Here is a 20,435-nt window from a genome sequence, read left to right on the forward strand (position 1 = left end):
GATGGCGAGATCATGGAACGGGCAGTCCTTCCCGGGAGGAAGAGCAGCTCCGTCTTGCCGAGGTTCAGCTTGAGGTGGTGATCCGTCATCCACACTGATATGTCTGCCAGACATGCAGAGATGCGATTCGCCACCTGGTCATCAGAAGGGGGAAAGGAGAAGATTAATTGTGTGTCGTCTGCATAGCAATGATAGGAGAGACCATGTGAGGTTATGACAGAGCCAAGTGACTTGGTGTATAGCGAGAATAGGAGAGGGCCTAGAACAGAGCCCTGGGGACGCCAGTGGTGAGAGCGCGTGGTGAGGAGACAGATTCTCGCCACGCCACCTGGTAGGAGCGACCTGTCAGGTAGGACGCAATCCAAGTGTGGGCCGCGCCGGAGATGCCCAACTCTGAGAGGGTGGAGAGGAGGATCTGATGGTTCACAGTATCGAAGGCAGCCGATAGGTCTAGAAGGATGAGAGCAGAGGAGAGAGAGTTAGCTTTAGCAGTGCGGAGGGCCTCCGTGATACAGAGAAGAGCAGTCTCAGTTGAATGACTAGTCTTGAAACCTGACTGATTTGGATCAAGAAGGTCATTCTGAGAGAGATAGCGGAGAGCTGGCCAAGGACGGCACGTTCAAGAGTTTTGGAGAGAAAAGAAAGAAGGGATACTGGTCTGTAGTTGTTGACATCGGAGGGATCGAGTGTAGGTTTTTTCAGAAGGGTGCAACTCTCGCTCTCTTGAAGACAGAAGGGACGTAGCCAGCGGTCAGGGATGAGTTGATGAGCGAGGTGAGGTAAGGGAGAAGGTCTCCGGAAATGGTCTGGAGAAGAGAGGAGGGAATAGGGTCAAGCGGGCAGGTTGTTGGGCGGCCGGCCGTCACAAGACGCGAGATTTCATCTGGAGAGAGAGGGGAGAAAGAGGTCAGAGCACAGGGTAGGGCAGTGTGAGCAGAACCAGCGGTGTCGTTTGACTTAGCAAACGAGGATCGGATGTCGTCGACCTTCTTTTCAAAATGGTTGACGAAGTCATCTGCAGAGAGGAGGAGGGGGAGGATTCAGGAGGGAGGAGAAGGTGGCAAAGAGCTTCCTAGGGTTAGAGGCAGATGCTTGGACTTTAGAGTGGTAGAATGTGGCTTTAGCAGCAGAGACAGAAGAGGAAAATGTAGAGAGGAGGGAGTGAAAGGATGCCAGGTCCGCAGGGAGGCGAGTTTTCCTCCATTTCCGCTCGGCTGCCCGGAGCCCTGTTCTGTGAGCTCGCAATGAGTCGTCGAGCCACGGAGCAGGAGGGGAGGACCGAGCCGGCCTGGAGGATAGGGGACATAGAGAATCAAGGGATGCAGAAAGGGAGGAGAGGAGGGTTGAGGAGGCAGAATCAGGAGATAGGTTGGAGAAGGTTTGAGCAGAGGGAAGAGATGATAGGATGGAAGAGGAGAGAGTAGCGGGGGAGAGAGAGCGAAGGTTGGGAAGGCGCGATACCATCCGAGTAGGGGCAGTGTGGGAAGTGTTGGATGAGAGCAAGAGGGAAAAGGATACAAGGTAGTGGTCGGAGACTTGGAGGGGAGTTGCAGTGAGGTTAGTGGAAGAACAGCATCTAGTAAAGATGAGGTCGGCGTATTGCCTGCCTTGTGAGTAGAGGGGAAGGTGAGAGGGTGAGGTCAAAAGAGGAGAGGAGTGGAAAGAAGGAGGCAGAGAGGAATGAGTCAAAGGTAGACGTGGGGAGGTTAAAGTCGCCCAGAACTGTGAGAGGTGAGCCGTCCTCAGGAAAGGAGCTTATCAAGGCATCAAGCTCATTGATGAACTCTCCGAGGAACCTGGAGGGCGATAAATGATAAGGATGTTAAGCTTGAAAGGGCTGGTAACTGTGACAGCATGGAATTCAAAGGAGGCGATAGACAGATGGGTAAGGGGAGAAAGAGAGAATGACCACTTGGGAGAGATGAGGATCCCGGTGCCACCACCCCGCTGACCAGAAGCTCTCGGGGTGTGCGAGAACACGTGGGCGGACGAAGAGAGAGCAGTAGGAGTAGCAGTGTTATCTGTGGTGATCCATGTTTCCGTCAGTGCCAAGAAGTCGAGGGACTGGAGGGAGGCATAGGCTGAGATGAACTCTGCCTTGTTGGCCGCAGATCGGCAGTTCCAGAGGCTACCGGAGACCTGGAACTCCACGTGGGTCGTGCGCGCTGGGACCACCAGATTAGAGTGGCCGCGGCCACGCGGTGTGGAGCGTTTGTATGTTCTGTGCAGAGAGGAGAGAACAGGGATAGACAGACACATAGTTGACAGGCTACAGAAGAGGCTACGCTAATGCAAAGGAGATTGGAATGACAAATGGACTACACGTCTCGAATGTTCAGAAAGTTAAGCTTACGTAGCAGGAATCTTATTGACTAAAATAATTCAAATGATACAGTACTGCTGAAGTAGGCTAGCTGGCAGTGGCTGCGTTGTTGTTGTTCTATCTCTCTATAGTGCTGTTTCTTGTATTATGGTCTCTTGTTTCTTTAGAGGTTTCACTTTGTTGTCCTTTTTCTTTTCCCTTTTCTTCTGTCCTTATTTTGTCTTCCTTTCTTCTGTTAACTAGATATTTTTTGTTGTCTTTACCACAACAAACCGATGCTAGCACTAAGACGGTACTCAACGGGCTGTATAAGGCCATTAGCAAACAAGAAAATGCTCATCCAGAAGCGGTGCTCCTAGTGGCCAGGGATTTTAATGCAGGCAAACTTAAATCCATTTGACCTCATTTCTAACAGCGTGCAACCAGAGGGAAAAAAAAGTCTAGACCACCTTTACTCCACACACAGAGAAGCTTACATAGCTCTCGCTTGCCCTACATTTGGCAAATCTGACCATAATTATATACTCCTGATTCCTGCTTACAAGTAAAAACTAAATCAGGAAGGACCAGTGACTCGCTCAATATGGAGGTAGTCAGATGATGCAGATGCTACGATGTAGGACTGTTATGCTAGCACAGACTGGAATATGTTCCGGGATTCATCCAAAGACATTGAAGAGTATACCACCTCAGTCACCGGCTTCATCAAATAGGTGCATTGTCGACGTCATCCCCACAGTGACCGTACATTTCCCAACCAGAAGCCATGCATTACAGGCAACTTCCGCACGAGCTAAAGGCTAGAGCTGCCGCTTTCAAGGAGCGGGACACTAATCCGGACGCTTTTAAGAAATCCCGCTATGTCTTCAGACGAATCATTAAACAAGCAAAGCGTCAATACAGGAATAAGATTGAATCCTACTACACCGGCTCTGATGTTCGTCAGATGTGGCAGGGCTAGAAAAATACAACGGACTACAAAGAGAAACCCAGCTGCGAACTCCCCAGTGACGTGAGCCAACCATGTGAGCTAAATGCCTTTTTATGCTTGCTTCAAGGCAAGCAACACTGAAGCATGCATGAAAGCACCAGCTGTTCCCGACGACTGTGTGATCACATTCTTCATAGCCGACATGAGCAAGACCTTTAAACAGGTCAACATCCACAAAGCCGCGAGGCCAGACGGATTACCAGGACAAGTAATCAACTTAAGTGCGGACCAACTGGCAAGTGTCTTCACTGACATTTTCAACCTCTCCCTTTTATAGTCTGTAATAACATGCCCCATAGCACTCACATTGGTAGCCATGAAGTGCTTTGAAAGGCTGGTCATGGCTCACATCAACACCATCATGCCAGAAACCCTACACCCACTCCAATTCGCATATCGCTCCAACAGATCCACAGATGACACAATATCAATCTCACTCCACACTGCCCTTTCCCACCTGGACAAAAGGAACACCTATGCTGTTCATTGACTACAGCTCAGCGTTCAACACCATAGTGCCCACAAAGCTCATCACTAAGCTAAGAACCTTGGGACAAAACGCCTCCCTCTGCAACTGGATCCTGGACTTCGTGACGGGATGTCCCCAGGTGATAAGGGTAGGCAACAACACATCTGCCATGCTGATCCACAACATTGGGGCCCCTCAGGGGTGCGTGTTTAGTCCCTGCTGTACTCCCTGTTTACCCACAACTGCGTGGCCAGGCACGACTCCAACACCATCATTAAGTTTGCTGACGACACAACAGTGGTAGGCCTGATCACCGACAACGATGAGACAGCTTATAGGGAGCAGGTCAGAGACCTCGTCCTGTTGTGCCAGGACAACAACCTCTCCCTCAATGTGAGCAAGACAAAGGAGCTGATCGTGGATTATTGGAAAAGGCTGGCTGAAAAGGCCCCCATTAACAAGTGGAGCAGGTCAAGAGTTTTAAGTTCCTTGGTGTCCACATCACCTATAATCATGGTCCAAACACCGCAAGACAGTTTTGAAGAGGGCACGACACCACCTTTCCCCCCTCAGGAGACTGAAAAGATTCAGCATGGGTCCCCAGATCCTCAAAGTTCTACAGCTGTACCATCGAGAGCATCCTGACTGGTTGCATCACCGCCTGGTGTGGAAACTGCTCGGCATCTGACAGTAAGGCGCTACAGAGGGTTGTGCGTATGGCCCAGTACATCACTGCGGCCAAACTTCCTGACATCCAGGACCTATATACTAGTCGGTGTCAGAGGAAGGCCTAAAAAATCTGACTCCACTCACCCAAGTCAGACTTTTCGCTATGCTACCGCACGGCAAGCGGTACCGGAGCACCAAGGCTCTAAAAGGCTCTCCTTCTCTCCTAAAAGAGACAAGCTGTCAAACTATTTATTTTCTCTTTCTCCTGATAACTAAATTCAGATTGGAGAGCTCTATTTGACAGTTTAACGTGTGTGTGCATACATTTGTCAAAGTGAACTTTAAAAGTAAAAAAAAAGAAGTCCACCACTGCACTCTCACCAACAGATGGTGCTAAAAGCTCTGCCTCCCTAACAGGCCTTCAGTTGAACACACACACACACACACACACACACACACACACACACACATACACACACACACTAACCTCAACCTCCCACACACAATCAAACTTTATCTTCACAAATCTCTCTTTCTCCCTTTCTCTCTCTATATAAAGCTATAATTTCAAACTCACAACTGCATCACACCTCATCTATTTGGGGTAGTTGAGTGTAGAGTGTGCCGGGATGCACCCTGTAATTTACCAGAGGGAGGTATCCTGACCGGTGTGCTAGATCAGTGACTCAGGTAATAACAGGTATACATAAATGAATAGAAATCATTTCTATAGAGGGGGAGTGTTTTAGATGGGCAAGAGTCAAGAAAGGTGAAGCTTGAATGGGAGATGGGAGACGTACTTTACTTTTTGCTGATCTTAAGGTTTTGTGGTTCAAAGAATAGCCTTTTATTGGGGGTTCAAGCAGCGAAGCTGGGTGAAACCCGATTTTGTATTTGTTGCCGTTATTATTATTATTATTATTATTCTTCATCCGTAAGGGGAAATTCAGATTGGTAAGAGTTGCAAGGTTGAGACTTTGCTACAAGGTAAAGAGCCAAGGGTTACACCCTCTCAAGCAATGCCATGTCAATTGACCACATGGTGGCGCTATAACAAACAATTGAAGATTAACATTTTGAAAAGTCTCACCTCTCACCCCGTCAGACCTAGCCTCCTGGAATTTGAGATTGGCCACACGGTGGTACTATAACAGGTACATATTTATAACTGTTAATCTATTTGATATTTGGCACACATGCTCAGGGATGTGAGTATAGCTAACCTGTAGAGTATGGTTCTCTTTGGCCCATGGCGGCTCTGTTGGACAGGAAAAAACATTCATGCAAACTCATTGGCTCATATTTGGAAAGAGTGGTAAGGAATACAGATGTAGCTCATCCTATGGCAATGTGTCCGATTTGTACTGATGGTGGCACTATGGGGCCAAAGCTTGAACCCCGGCATGGCTGCTTCCAGCTAGTGTGTGTGTGTGTGTGTGTGTGTGTGTGTGTGTGTGTGATTGTGTGCGTGCATGCATGTGTACGTGTGTGCTTCAGAATAATAACCTGGCTGCCAGACATCTCCTGCATTCAACAGCAAGCACGCCCAAACACACACACACACACACACACACACACACACACACACACACACACACACACACACACACCCCACCCCACCACTCCCCCTTACTTCCCACAATGGCATGTGATGAACTCTGAGATTAGAGGTTAATGGATTTTACCGTAGTGAGACACTGCCTTAATCGCCTCCTAATTAGTGTTCATTCAGATCAGCCCTTCAGTACCTCTCTTCACAATTTGCCTCTTGCTTTTCCTGTCCACTGGCTCTTTTCACAGGGTCCACATGGGATTGTAAAGTAGGGCGGAGGAGTTGAGCAGCGGTCGGCCCCTAGAGCATGTATCCTTCCACACAGTCAGGACCTAACTCTTGTAACTGTGGAGTCATTCTCTAACGGGTGTTAGTACTTTGCGAGAAGGGAATGGACTGGGACGCTAGGGTGAGTTCTGTGGGTTAGATTTCTAAGCTGCCTGTTGAACTAGCCCTAGATGAGAATACAGTCGAGCCAAAAGTAGGATCTGGGGAATTGCCCACATGCTGGCTCCAGAATGAAGAGTTGTTTCACACTAATTTCAGTCACTCTGTCTGTCGATGTCCCTGTCTCGTGCTCTCTTTCCTGTGTTCACAATATAAATTATTAGAAGAAGACGTCGACATCTCGTTAGTTTCCACCTTTTCTTTCGCCATATATGTTATCAGTTTAGTTAGACTGTAGAAGATTAGCTGGAGCAAAGTTAGAGTTCAGTGCTATTGGCCTGTTCCCAATCCTCTGACATTTGAACTCTGACCGAGCACTGAGTTAATTCAATCTAATGATTGCACAATTTGCCCCTGTCTGTCTGTGTCTGTCTGTCTGTCTGTCTTTCTGTCTGAAGCGAATTATGAGACTTAATGTGAGCGCAGAATAGCTGGAGGAGGAGCATGAGAGCCTGAGGGAGAGATGGAGCGAGAGAAGGATGTGGGATAGATGAAAGAACACATTAGCATGCTTAATTTACCCCGCTCTTTTGTTCCTCAACCACCCTCTCCCCTACACCCACACACCCATAACTAGCTCGTAAAAGTTCCTTGTCTCTTCTTCGACATCACACCCCTCTTACCCTCTCTCCACCCCCACCTAACACTGCCAGCGTAGTGTAAGGGAGGGATAACACAATGTAATAACTTCACCAGTGACATTTGGGGGTGTAATGATTGTGTGTGTGTGTACGCATGTGTGTTTTCTTCTGTGAGGTAAGGGCTCTAGATCTGCAACTAAAAACACATGTTAACTACCATCATTAATGCAGTTGTGGGTCTATAGTTAAGCCTGGGCTTGGCATCTGTAAGACTTAGTCCTTGGCACTGCTTAATGTTTTAGGATCCAAATAAACTTTCCCTAATGTGTGTATGCTGAGGAGAGAGCTGGCTTAAAGGCAACAAATGCATCCATCACACCCTTCAGTGTGGAGCTGCTCACCAGAGGAGAAAGAGAAATAACTGAGAAGTGAGGTTTTAGAGGGCTGTGCTGCTGTACAGTTTCACTCTCTTTTTTTACTCAGATGTCTGCCTGCCTGCCTGCCTGTAAACGAATGAACTCTACGGTCTCGTCAGGGGGTTATGGAGCATCAGGAGTCGGCCAGGAATCATGTACAAAACGGTTGTTTAGTTACCGGTGCAGAAGTTGAATAAAGCGGGATCCAAAATATACAGGATGTTGATGAACACTGACAGACTCAACAAATATAACAAACAATAATTGAAATGGCCAATTCTCCAAAGCTATTTTTTAAATGTTTTATTTCACCTTTATTTAACCAGGTAGGCTAGTTGAGAACAAGTTCTCATTTGCAACTGCGACCTGGCCAAGATAAAGCATAGCAGTGTGAACAGACAACACAGAGTTACACATGGAGTAAACAATTAACAAGTCAATAACACAGTAGAAAAAAAGGGGGAGTCTATATACATTGTGTGCAAAAGGCATGAGGAGGTAGGCGAATAATTACAATTTTGCAGATTAACACTGGAGTGATAAATGATCAGATGGTCATGTACAGGTAGAGATATTGGTGTGCAAAAGAGCAGAAAAGTAAATAAATAAAAACAGTATGGGGACGAGGTAGGTGAAAATGGGTGGGCTATTTTCCAATGGACTATGTACAGCTGCAGCGATCGGTTAGCTGCTCAGATAGCAGATGTTTGAAGTTGGTGAGGGAGATAAAAGTCTCCAACTTAAGTGATTTTTGCAATTCGTTCCAGTCACAGGCAGCAGAGAACTGGAACGAAAGGCGGCCAAATGAGGTGTTGGCTTTAGGGATGATCAGTGAGATACACCTGCTGGAGCGCGTGCTACGGATGGGTGTTGCCATCGTGACCAGTGAACTGAGATAAGGCGGAGCTTTACCTAGCATGGACTTGTAGATGACCTGGAGCCAGTGGGTCTGGCGATGAATATGTAGCGAGGGCCAGCCGACTAGAGCATACAAGTCGCAGTGGTGGGTGGTATAAGGTGCTTTAGTGAAAAAACGGATGGCACTGTTATAAACTGCATCCAGTTTGCTGAGTAGAGTGTTGGAAGCAATTTTGTAGATGACATCGCCGAAGTCGAGGATCGGTAGGCTAGTCAGTTTTACTAGGGTAAGTTTGGCGGTGTGAGTGAAGGAGGCTTGGTTGCGGAATAGAAAGCCGACTCTTGATTTGATTTTCGATTGGAGATGTTTGATATGAGTCTGGAAGGAGAGTTTACAGTCTAGCCAGACACCTAGGTACGTATAGATGTCCACATATTCAAGGTCGGAACCATCCAGGGTGGTGATGCTGGTCAGGTGTGCGGGTGCAGGCAGCGAACGGTTGAAAAGCATGCATTTGGTTTTACTAGCGTTTAAGAGCAGTTGGAGGACACGGAAGTAGTGTTGTATGGCATTGAAGCTCGTTTGGAGGTTAGATAGCACAGTGTACAGATAGCACAGTAGCACAGAAGTATATAGAATGGTGTCGTCTGCGTAGAGGTGGATCAGGGAATCGCCCGCAGCAAGAGCAACATCATTGATACAACTGGCTTTGGAGGCAGATCAGATCGCCTTCAAACTAGGCAGAGTGCCTGTAACTTGGACAAAGCGTCAATGATTCCTCACACGGCTATCTTACTCTCCTGAAATGACCCATCTGGACAGGTTAAATGTCCAGCCTTTAACTCTGGAATAGTAAAAAAATGTAAATGCACATAAACAGATATTTAATAAATGTATACATTAATATGTCATTCATATCAGGGACAGAATATTACAAACATTTAACAAATAACGATATTAGGAAGAAAAAAACGTCAACATCGAACATTCCTATTGAGTGTGTGCTCCTGCTAGATACTGTAACTATGTCGACCTGACCGGCGCATGCTCTCGTAAACAATCCTCAAGCAATCTGCAGTGGTGAGTAGGTGAGACCTACAGGTTGGTAATACAAATGTAACTTTAAACTCTAAACAATGTTATAATTTATATGATTTACAGTATGTTGTGATACATTTTGTGTTGGAACTGTGGGACGTGTTTGGTGATAGAGTTGAAAACGATAAACCAACGTTAGCAATATCAGTTTGGTGCCAAATGAGAGGATCTGGCAATGTCAGAGGCAGAGTGATGAAAGAGCGCGAGAGACAATCGAGAAACAGGGCTTGTGAGACAGACAGCTATCCAAATTATATCAGCATCAATGCAATTTGTTACTGTAAAAACAAAATGTTATCTAGATTGCTGTATGTGTCATATCAAGTGACAGGGCTCATGGCAGGCGTTATGACACGTTTGTAATAGCATCATGGGAGCATTAGAAACAGACAGGTTTTCTGCAGTGGTGTAAAGTACTTAATTATCTGTACTTTACTATTTATGTTTTTGAGAACTTTTACTGCACTACATTCCTAAAGAAAATAATGTACTTTTTACTCCATAAAATTTCCCTGACACCCAAAAGTATTCGTTACATTTCGAATGCTTAGCAGGACAAGAAAAGGGTCCAATTCAGACACTTATCAAGAGAACATCCCTGGTCAGCTATTGCCTCTGATCTGGCGGACTCACTAAACACATGCTTCGTTTGTGTAACGGCAGATCTCCTCTTCGTCCAAAGAGGAGTAAGGATCGGACCAAGATGCAGCGTGGTAAGTGTCCATAATTTTAATCAAAGAAAGCACTGAACACAAAAATAACAAAAGAAACGTGAAGAAACAAAACCGAAACCGTACCGTGTGGCGACAAACACTGACACGGAAACAAACACCCACAAAACGACAGTAAAATCCAGGCTACCTAAGTATGATTCTCAATCAGAGACAACTAACGACACCTGCCTCTGATTAAGAACCATACTAGGCCGAAACAGAAACCAAACATAGAAAAACAAACAGACTGCCCACCCCAACTCACGCCTTGACCATACTAAATAAAGACAAAACAAAGGAAATAAAGGTCAGAACGTGACAGTTTGTAAATGATGCTGGAGTGTACACCTGGGTCTTCATAAATTAAAAAACAAGAAAATGGTGTCGTCTGGTTTGTATAATATAAGGAATTTACTAATTATTTATACTTTTACTTTTGATACTTACGTATATTTTAAACCAAATACTTAGACTTTTACTCAAGTAGTATTTTACTAGGTAACTTTCACCTTTACTTGAGTCATTGTCTATTAAGGTATCTTTACTTTAACTCAAGTAGGACAATTGGCTACTTTTTCCACCACCGGTTTTCTGTCATAACCTCCAGAATATTCCGGAGAATTCAGCTCATTGTCTATTCTAAGTGGCAATATGTTTGTAATCCTTCAGCTAGGGATTGCATAGTGTGAAAGGCATTTTCCTGCCCTTCACTTTACATCCATGTAAAACAATTGCCATGTTCTTTTTGACATGGTAAAGAAAGATTCCCACAACAACAGTGAGTTGTTTTTTCAGTGTTGAAATCAGTTTTGCAGACAGAAAATTTCCCAGAAAATGAAAGCAGACTTCTTTTATAGACTTTTTAGTTGCAATTGATACTATCTAGTCAATTTACTAAGAGAAAATAGATGTTCGAGCACACACTTGCCCTTTTTTTTCTTTTTCAGAGGCAGAGACACTAGTAATTAGCAGAGTTAAGAGGAGAAAGCCCCGTGGTGGTTGAATGGTTCACTGGCCAGCTGACATGCTGGGATAAACACACTGTCGGTGAGAGAGACGGTAAATAGAAAGACCAGATCCTGTGGGTCGTCTTTTGTTAGGGAAACACTGACTTTGAACAGCTACACTCACACACACTGGGTTCCACACACACTGGGTTGAAGTGGACCAATTCAATGAATTGTGTGTGTGTGTGTGTGTGTGTGTGTGTGTGTGTGTGTGTGTGTGTGTGTGTGTGTGTGTGTGTGTGTGTGTGTGTGTGTGTGTGTGTGGAGATTAAGAGAGAATCACCTTTTTAAAAACTCCCCATTCGTGTTTTATTGAAAGGCCAATTCCACTTGGTAACAATAACAGTATGGATTTTTCCCCTGGTTCATGTTATGACAACAGCTTCAGAAATCAATCTGCATCTAATCTCCAGCCTCATTCATGATAAATGGAAAAATTGGTTCTTTATACTCTCACTTGTTCTCCGGGGTGGCCGTGCAGAATAAGGGAAGACGAGCAGGAAAAAAAGAATTAACTCCCCTTTCTCCCCTTGCTCCATCTTTTCATGTTTTCTTTTTTTCTCTCTCTCTCTGGCTCTTCTGTCTCCATCCTGCCCGTCCTTCCTCGCTCTCTCCCGCATGGGTTAGGCGGGTCAAGTGATGAAGACTAGTTAGATTAAGTGTCTCACTATGCCCATTTTTAGCTTACAGTGTTAGTCTCCTCTTTATCAGTATATAATCCTCATGTAATTGAGTGGATATCATACAATCCTCCAGGTTGGTCAACAGGTGTTATTTCTGTTGTAGACTGATCAAATTGTTGGCATTTGAGTATCATCATATTCAATAGTAAAATATATGAGTACGTACTGTAGTCACTGCCAGTTTGGAAGCCTTTGTTAAGCCCCCTAGGAGTGCAGGTGAAATATTCATTGATATGCTGTAATGTGAAAATCAACCTGCTCTCACTATTCCCATGTAATTACTGTAAAATACAATTCCCATCTCCTCTGACTGGATTTCATGAATTCATCCATTAATTACTATTATAGTCACATTTACTTTCTTTTTTTACAGTATAATTCAGCCAATTCTACGGTATTGTACTGTGTTCATAACACATTACTTGCTTTGATACTGTATTTAGATTATATTAGGTGTACTCAAATTGAAATACAGTAACTTACTTGCCAACGCTGTCTGTAAGTCACTGTCAAATTCACGGCAATCTCTTTATGGTACGGTGTGTTCATGAATATTGCATTTTTTATGTATCTACAGTATATGGACATTGTGTTGCCATGGATATCAGATATTCTGTTTAACTGAGATGAACAATGTACAGTTGAAGTCAGAGGTTTACATAGACTTAGGTTGGAGTCATTAAAACTCATTTTTCAACCACTCCACTAATTTCTTGTTCACAACTATAGTTTTGTCGGTAAGGACATCTACTTTGTGCATGACACAAGTACGTTTTCCAACAATTGTTTACAGACAGATTATTTCACTTATAATTCACTATGTCACAATTCCAGTCGGTCAGAAATTTATATACACTAAGTTGACCGTGCCTTTAAACAGCTTGGAAAATTCCAGAAAATATCATGGCTTTAGAAGCCTCTGATAGGCTAATTGACATCATTTGAGTCAATTGGAGGTGTACCTGTGGATGTATTTCAAGGCCTACCTTCAAACTCAGTGCCTCTTTGCTTGACATCATGAGAATATCAAAAGAAATCAGCCATGACCTCCACAAGTCTGGTTCATCCTTGGGAGCAATTTCCAAACGCCTGATGGTACCACACTCATCTGTAAGGAGGCCGACAAACCTGACTCGGTAACACCAGCTCTGTCAGGAGGAATGGGCCAAAATTCACCCAACTTGTTGTGGGAAGAATGTGGAAGGCTACCCAAAATGTTTGACCCAAGTTAAACAATTTAACGGCAATGCTACCAAATAGTATTTGAGTGTATGTAAACGTCTGGCCCACTGGGAATGTGATGACAGAAATAAAAGCTGAAATAAATCATTCTCTCTATTATTATTATTCTGAAATTTCACATTCTTAAAATAAAGTGGGGATCCTAACTGACCTAAGACAGGGAGTTTTTACTAGGATTAAATGTCAGGAATTGTGAAAAACTGAGTTTAAATGTCTTTGGCTAAGGTGTATGTACATTTCCGACTTCGTTGGAATGACTCGTCTTTTAAGTAGCCTATATCTACTGTGTTTTCATTAATAATTTGTTTTATGACCAACCAGCGCGAACCTTATCACATGATCATTTGTGTTCTCGACATATAGACTCAAATACTGACATCATATTCATACAGTGTTTCAGCGAGTGCTGATCTAGGATCAGTTTGCCTTTTTTGATCCTAACAAATTACATGAACTGGAGAGGGGGGAGGGGGGGGGGGACTTGATCCTAGATCAGCAGTCCTACTTTGAGACACTTTATGAATAAAGGGCTTTCAACACTAAGTTCTCCTTCAGCAACCGCAGGGCATGCTGAGCATCTTAGAGTAGGAGTGCTGATCTAGGATCAGTTTAGCTTTTAAGATAATAATGAATATGATTATGTGGACAGGAACTAATCCTAGATGGGCACTCCTACTCTGAGACGTAGATTTTATGGATACAGGCCCAGATATATTATTGTGTATCTTGTCTTCATCTGTGGTCAGAGACTAGTGATTAAAAAGCCTTGTTGTTGTTGTCTTATCTCTGGTCTTCATGAAACATCTGATGTTTATGACCTGTCTGGGTTCCTCTTTGTCTGCTCCTTATGCCAGACACGGTGGGCGGTGCCATTACACTCTTTGTGTTCCTCCTAAGGCTCCTACTCTTGCTGCGCTGGCTGTGTGTGAGTGTGTGTTGTTGTATGCTGTTAGCAAAGACCGTATGAAGATGGGCAGAAACTGCTTCTCCAATAGAAATCCCTGATCACACTTGTAGGCGATGTCATGGCGACGTTGGCTAGCTAAGCTTATGCGTATATAAACACCTCATCATCGGGTCTGACGGTCGTCTCGCCCGAATTGCGCATGTGTAGGCCGTCAACGCAAAGGCACTCCTTTGATATATAGTTGTTTTTTTTTATCAAATGAAAATGTGTCAGTTTGTCACTTTCACGTCAGTTGAAGTAATGACATGTTTAACTACGTTAGATTGTTTAACTACGTTAGACTGCCTAGACTGGCTCGAATCTAGGTAGTGCCTTTTGGATTTCAAGAAAATCGCCTATGGAATAATGTTTTCACTTATCTCATTGACTTCTCCAGCCCCAAACACTGGCCTGGTCTGCTTGGTCTGTTTTGCAAGCGTTCCCAGAAGACTTGCGATGTTGCGCCTCTAGGTTTAGAAACGCTGTGCTCTTAGGCTCCAGTCTGTGTCTGCTCTGATGCTAATGGCTGATGTTCACTACAATTAAGGGCCATTACCACACACTCAGCACAAGCATATAGACACGCATGTTATCAGTGTCTGAGTGTTTACCTTCTTTTTTTTTTAAGTGTATTTGCATGATGAACTCCCATGGCACCTTACTGTAACGGTAGCTCCGATCACACTGAAGACTGAGCTCGAATAGGAAGAAGGGTTAACGAAATATACATACGCACATGCACAAATGCACCCATGCACGCACTGACATATGCACGCACAGGATTGTAGGCAGGTAGGCACAGACACACACAAACACAGTGACCAATCGTATTTCCACGCCTGTAGAACAGACTTAGGAAGTGCATTAATAACACCTCACGACACCTGTCATAACACATTCATTACATGATACCGTAAATGACAGGTCGCAGTAAAGGAGTCGAATAATGCCAGATTTTAGCAAGTTTGCCGACTTGACACATTACATTATTATCGTATTATCGTAAGCAGAGAAGCTTCACACACTGTGTGTCCAACTGTGAAGAGTCTCTCTCTCTGACTGCAGGAGGACTGATGCATTGAAAGCAAAACATTCAACCTTCAATTCAACTGGTCTATCAATCAAGTCTGTCGATCAACCAAGTAGGTTTGGTTTCATTGTTTCTGTCAATACGTCTCTCCGTTGACTAATACCCAATATAAAGTGTTGTGTTCCCCTGTGATTTATTTTGCGCTATTATTAAGTGAGAATCTATTGGTATTCAGGCATTGCTCCTATGCACAGAGAACCATAGCACTTCTAAATCCCTGAGCTTTTACTGTAGACTGAAAAGTTAGAATTCCAAGAACCAGGAAATACACTTTCTGGACCTTGAAGATCTTTCAAGGTGCACTGAAATAAAGTAACTGGAGGAAATGAAAATATGGAATGTGACAAGACACACACGCGCTCATACACACACGGTCTAGGTGACCTTGATGACGAGGCAAGATGAGCTTAGAGATTTCATAAATCCTTACAAAGCACAAACTCTACAACCCCCTCGTTTTTACTCCCTCTCCCTCTCTCTACTCTTCCCACTTCTTTATCTCACAATTGTTCCTCATTGTTTGTTTGTGCATGTGTATGCCTGTGTACATGTTTTGAATGCATTTATTAACTCAGCCCCTCACATTGTTACAGTGCAGTCTGTGGATCAGTTTCTCTGTCAGCATTATAGGTCACTCTCCTCTCCCGCTGCTGTTTTCAAACTAATGTTTCCCAGGGGATTCAGTGGGCTGTAACTAATTTAGTTAACAAATCACAGCGAGTACAACACATTGCTGCTGAAGTGACTCTCCGTCATCACAACGTGCATTTTGATGGCATCGCCATTCACCTGAGCTTGTCAAAAAGCATATCCCTCTGCGCTTCTTTCTCTCTCTCTCTCTCTCTCTCTCCCTCTCTCTCTCCTACTAATCACCCCTCTCTCCTTTTATTGACCTCACCTGTGTTTAAAAAAAAACTCCTCCTTTTCCTCCCCGCTTCCCCTCTTCTCTCTATCCAGTTAATTTCCTTGTGTTTAGCGTACGCCACGTAACACCTTAATGAGCTAACACAGAAATATCACTACTCTCTCGCCAGTGGTCTCTTCAGTCACTTTCCCCCTTCATCTACACTATACTAAAACATCTTTAGGTGGGGGTGACAGCTGTGTTGCAGTAGACTGGGAGGGACCTCTTTGACGTCTTTCCCACCAAATCCCAGATTACTGCTCATAATTACTGCAGATTACTGCTCATAAACCGATTTTGGGAACACTTTTAGGTCTGTGGACAAACAATAGCTGGTATTCGAAGCGGTCTGCCATATAGCATGAGTGCGTTCTAAATGAGAAAGTAGGGATTTCTATCCCATTCTAGAACAGGAGAATAGGAGCGATGCGCCATTAGAATTTAAATAAAGGGTTAGCCATAGCTAATTAACGGTAGCGTTCTATGGCTAATGCAATGTGTTAGCAGCTAATTAGCCATTAGCCTGCACTGAATTGGCGCTCACATGTGTTCAGTGCTAATTAGTGGCTAGTTCATAATGTACACTCTCTCCACATTTGGCGATACTTGGTGATTGGAGACTAGTTAGGTCTTAATAGCAATAGCTATTGTTTGGTGCCCTGTCTTAAATGCTCTCCAAAAGCCCCTTAATTGACCGAAATACTGATATGCATCCTATATGAAAACGTAAAAATGTATGAAAGGAGGTGCATTGAAGGTGTTTATTTAAACTCTATGGGTGAAGTGGTCATCCTGTGCAGTCATTCACTTTCTTTCATACATTGCTCAGGTAGTATGAATTGCTATATAAAATACCTTGGTAGAGCCATGGAATTAAAACGCAGTATTATTTATTGGATAATAAAAAGTAGTAGGCTTCTCCGGCCGGAGACAACATTGTGTACATAAATGTTTTTTTATCAAGTATAAAAACACAAAGCCTGGAGGCTTATTTTCATTGTGGTCCTCATTCTCTGTGTGCAGAGCTTTAGGTTAGTTACGGTTTCAGTTTCTCTCCCCTACCTAATAATTAGGATTGTGTGTGTGTGTGTGTGTGTGTGTGCGTGCATAGGTGTGTGCACTTGTGTATTCTAATTCCTTTATTTGTGTGTGTGTTTCCTGTGTGCGTCATCATTCAACAATTATGTGATCACCCTTAATTACATACCCCTGTATTGTTGCTTCTGTTTGAGACTGCTTAGTGACCCCACAGGACATAGCATTAGATGCCCAGCTCTCCCAGCTCAGCCGAGGCACTTACACCCCAATTTGTCCTCATTATAATTAACAGAAAACACTGAATCACATTTGGTGCGGCTATAGCTACTGCTCCTTGCTGACCCCTGTGCGATCCTGCTGGGGAGGGCAGATATTGTGTGGCGTGGTAATTAAATACATTGTCTTTGAACATGGCTGGGGCCATCACCATCCGGAGGCTGTCGACCATCGAAAAACAGATGCATCGCCACCACTCTCTCTCAGGCAATTAAATCAAATGATATAGATGAGCTATGGCGTCAGCAGTGTTGTCTGTGAGTTACACACACACACACACACACAGTATTATCAGAAGAGATGTTGGAGAGAGGTTTCTCTCACTTTCTCTCTATCTACAGTCTCTCTCTCAGTCTTCTCTCCACCCCCTCACTCTTTGTCTGTCCTCTCCTTCTGTCTCTTGCCTCGCGCTCTGTGTCTCTCTCTGTCTTTCTCCCACCCTAGACAGTAAGATTTACTTGAGGGGAGTGTGAGAGGGCAGCTAGCTATTTGTGTTGAAGGGCAGCGGAGCTATTGCTATAACGTACTGGAACTGCACCAGTGACTTGAAAAATGGCGCCGGAGAGGATGGCTGACATTTTACGCGCTCCTAACCGTGTTATTTTGTTCTGTGTTTTTGTTGCTTTGTTTGTAACTTGTTTTTTTACATAATGTTGCTGGTACCATCTCTTATGATTGAAAATAACTTCTGGACATCAGCACAGAGATTACTCACCATGAGCTGGAAGAAGCTTTTTCCTTTAGCGAGTCCGACGTGACGGATATACTGCTTCTACAGGAACAGGCCCAAATCTCCATCATTTGCGTGAAGAGAAGAAGGACACGAAGGGGACAGAGGTTGGGCTGCCATCTGAGAATTCGTAGGTGAGCGAGTAAACCCCCACTGCCATCTGTCCTATTGGTCAACGTGCAATCATTGGAAAATAAAATCGATGACCTACGAACCAAATGTAACAATAAAAACTGTAATATCTTATGTATCACCAAGTCGTGGCTGAACATGAAGAACATACAGCTGGCGGGTTTTACACTGTATCTGCAGGATAGAACAGCAGCCTCTAGTAAGACAAGGGGTGGCGTCTATGTATATTTGTGAACAACAGCTGGTGCATGATATCTAAGGAAGTCTCGAGGTTTTGCTCGCCTAAGGTAGATTATCTCACGATAAGCTGTAGACCACACTATCTACCTATAGAGTTTTTTTATTTGTATTTTCATAGCTGTCTATATACCACCACAGAAAGATGCTGGAACTAAGACCACACTCAATGAGCTGTATACGTCCATAAGCAAACAGGAAAACACTCTTCCAGAGGCGGCGCTCCTAGTGGCCGGGGACTTTAATGCAGGGAAACGTAAAAACATTTGACAAAATCTTCAACATGTTAAATGTGCAACCAGAGGGGAAAAAACTCTAGACCACCTTTACCCCACACACAGAGACATGTACAAAGCTCTCCCTTGTCCTCCATTTGCCAAATCTGACCATAACTCTATCCTCTTGATTCCTGCTTACAAGCAACAATTAAAGCAGGAAGCATTAGTGACTTGGTCAATAAAAAAGGGTTCAGATAAAGCAGATGCTAAGCTACATGACTGTTTTGCTAGCACAGACTGGAATATGTTCTTCCCATGGCATTGAGGAGTACATCACATCAGTCACTGGCTTCATCATCAATAAGTGCATCGATGACGTCGTCCCCACAGTGACTGTACGTACATACCCCAACCAGAAGCCATGGATTACTGGCAACATCCGCACTGAGCTAAAGGGTAGAGCTGCCGCTTTCAAGGAGTGGGACTCTAATCCGGAAGCTTATAAGAAATCCCTCTATACCCTCCGACTGACCATCAATCAGGCAAAGCGTCAATACAAGACTAAGATTGAATCGCACTACACTGGCTCCAACGCTCGGTGGATGTGGCAGAGCTTACAAACTACAAAGGGAAGCACAGCCTACAAAGGGAAGCACAGCCGAGAGCTGCCCACTGACACAACACTACCACAAGCTAAATTACTTTTATGCTCGCTTCGAGGCAAGTAACACTGAAACATGCAGGAGAGCACCAGCTGTTTCCCGAAGACTGTGTGATCACGCTCTCCGCAGCCGATGTGAGTAAGACCTTTAAACAGGTCAACATTCACAAGGCCGCAGGGCCAGACGGATTACCAGGATGTGTACTCCGAGCATGAGCTGGCCAACTGGCAAGTGTTTTTACTGCCATTTTCATCCTCTCCCTGTCTGTCTGTAATAGCAACATGTTTCAAGCATACCACCATAGTCCATGTGCCCAAGAACACTAAGGTAATCTGCCTAAATGACTACCGATCCGTAGCACTCACGTCTGTAGCCATGAAGTGCTTTGAAAGCCTAGTCATGGCCCACATCAACACCATTATCCCAGAAACCCTAGACCCACCATAATTTGCATACCACCCCAACAGATACACAGATGATGCAATCTCCATTGCACTCCACACTTCTCTTTCCCACCTGGACAAAAGGAACACCTACGTATGTGAGAATGCTATTGATTGACTACAGCTCAGCGTTCAACACCATGGTGCCCTCAAAGCTCATCACTAAGCTACGAACCTTGGGACAAGACACCTCTGTCTGCAACTGGATCCTGGACTTCCTGACGGGAAACCCCTAGGTGGTAAGGGTAGGTAACCGCACATCCGCTACGCTGATCCTCAACATGGGGGCCACTCAGGGGTGCATGCTCAGTTCCCTCCTGTACTCCCTGTTCATTCATGACTGCACAGCCAGGCACGACTCCAACACCATCATTAAGTTTGCCTATGACAAAACAGATATAGGCCTGATACCTGACAATGATGAGACAGCTTATAGGGAGGAGGTCATGTGGTGCCAGGACAACAACCTCTCCCTCAACGTGATCAAGACAAAGGAGATGATTGTGGACTACAAGAAAAGGAGGACCGAGCATGCTCCCATCCTCATCAACGGGACTGTAGTGGAGCAGGTTGAGAGCTTCAAGTTCCTTGGTGGTTCCATCACCAACAAACTAGAATGGTCCAAGCACACCAAGACAGTCGTGAAGAGTGCACATCCTGACTGGTTTAATTACTGCCTGGTATGGCAACTGCTCGGCCTCCGACCGCA

The sequence above is a fragment of the Oncorhynchus nerka genome, linkage group LG27 (genome assembly GCF_034236695.1).
Source record: "Oncorhynchus nerka isolate Pitt River linkage group LG27, Oner_Uvic_2.0, whole genome shotgun sequence".
Taxonomy (NCBI): domain Eukaryota; kingdom Metazoa; phylum Chordata; class Actinopteri; order Salmoniformes; family Salmonidae; genus Oncorhynchus; species Oncorhynchus nerka.